Raw genomic sequence first — 2,065 nt, forward strand, 5'->3', positions numbered from 1 at the left:
CAGGAAATGCTACCATTCCCTGAACATACAGATGGTGTGTGATGCCAAAAACATTATCACCGATATAGTGGCAAAGTACCCAGGTAGCACACATGATGCATTTATATTCCGTCACTGTGGCCTATACCGTAGACTCTCAAGAGGGGAATTTGGAGAGGGATACCTACTAGGTAACAGCACACATTGTCAGCCCATATTACTCATGACCTGCATGTGCATCACATTGACTGACCTTTCAACTCTTCCACCCACAGGGGACAGTGCCTATGCAGTCAGGGACTTCATCCTGACACCCTACTTGAATCCTGCCACTGCTGGGGAGCACCGCTACAACCGGGCACACATTACCACAAGAAACACCATCGAGCGAACTTTCGGGATTCTGAAGAGCAGATTCAGATGCATCCACAAAAGTGGAGGTGCCCTTCAATACAGCCCTGAGACATGCTGCAAAATTGTTGTAGCTTGTGCCATGCTCCACAACATTGCGACCAGGAAAGGGACACCTATGGAGTCGAGTGACTCAGATACCTCGGACGTGGAGGGACCCGGACCCATACACATGGAAGCTGGCGTAGCTGCTGCTGCAGCTGGGCGCCAGAGGCGTGATGAGATCATGCGGAACTACTTCTAGGTGAGTAAAAATGATACAATGACAACTTATTGCTCTGCAAACGTGTTTAATTTCCAAAACCAACAATGTGACTTCCAAAAAAATGCAGGATGAACTCTCCTTAACAAAAGCACATGTTCAAATCACAGTGCAACTAAACAGTCATTGGTATAGCAAGTGCTACCCAGTTGCTGGCCCCATATACCCCCTGTGCGGAGTAGTCATTTTGATGCAGTCCCTATTGTTGTGGGGCAGGCCTGCTGCTCCGGCCACTACGGCGCCTCTCAACAGTGGGTGGTGGTGTATTAGTGCTCCGCACCGACTGTGAGTCCTCCTCACTGGGGGTAAGCACCCCGGGTCCAGCAGTACGCAGCGCACGCAGCTCATCCAGGGTGGCAGTTGACTGCACTACCACAGTGGCTATGTCCTGGATACCATGCGAGAACTCTCGCTGGGTCTCTATGGCACGCCTTGCCAGCATATTGTTGGAGGAGGCGAGGCGATTAACAGCACGCGTGTAGTGGTCCATGCGGGCAATTTCTTTGCGCCTGGCTGCGCGTTCAGCTCTCATCTCTGCAGTCAGCTCCTGCACAGCCCCCCTGATTTCCTCGCGTAGTCCTCTGTTCCCTGCCCTGATCTCTCTCTGAATGGCCTTCATGTGTTTCGCTTGCAGGCGGTGAACCTGGAGCATGTGCATTTCAAGACCGGCGAACACTGATTCTTCTTCTTGCACATTGGTGCTGATGGCCGTGCGGGGTCTACGCCTGCCTCTGGACTCTGTTCTGGACTCCTGCTGCTGGGGTACTGGTGCTTCAGACTGGACATTGTCATTTTCCTCTTCCTCATCATCCATTATTCTGAATGGCCTCACGTTCCTCCTACTGTGTCCCTGTGTTTGGATAATAGGACTGTCCTCCCCATCTGGATCATGGCCATGCCTGCCTTCTCCTGAGCCTCTGGCTCCTGTCTCTGTTGCACTGGCTGTAGCTTTCCCACTTGCAGGTGCTGTGGATAGAACAGCACACATTACTTATTTGATCATCACAGGTGATGTACTAATAAATTTTCACAGTGTTCCCTGACTTTACTTGTGTCATTCACCTCTCCTGACCTGCACATGTGTACAATTTGACAATCTCATGCTACTTTCTACATTGCTGACTGTTGTGACTACATCTCCCATAATGCATTGCTGTGTACTTGGTCTAGCCTGACATGTGGTTGCCCTAATCCCTAGGTCGCCTCAGGGGGTTCTGGGGGTGGTTTAGGGTGGGGAGGCATGCTTCTTACCTGGTCTTGCTGATGGTTGTGCTGAGCTGTCGAGCACGGACACGCCCGCAACACTCTGATGAGGCAGTGTGCCCTCTACCAGCTCCTCCAGTGGTGTAGAGTCTTGGACGTTGGAGGTTCCCCCACCGGTGAGCTGGGACTGCTCCAGCCTGGCAGCCAACC

The 2,065-nt window shown here is 52.0% G+C and overlaps 1 long non-coding RNA gene across 1 annotated transcript; it reads left to right on the top strand.

Moving 5' to 3' along the window:
- The first annotated feature begins 253 nt into the window (after positions 1 to 253).
- On the top strand, positions 254 to 1,695 carry LOC144774355 (uncharacterized). The gene is made up of 2 exons (XR_013600197.1): positions 254 to 634; positions 1,287 to 1,695. It is a non-coding gene; the product is annotated as an uncharacterized LOC144774355 (long non-coding RNA).
- Positions 1,696 to 2,065: the final 370 nt, after the last annotated feature.

Source organism: Lissotriton helveticus, chromosome 1_1 (assembly GCF_964261635.1).
Source record: "Lissotriton helveticus chromosome 1_1, aLisHel1.1, whole genome shotgun sequence".
NCBI lineage: Eukaryota > Metazoa > Chordata > Amphibia > Caudata > Salamandridae > Lissotriton > Lissotriton helveticus.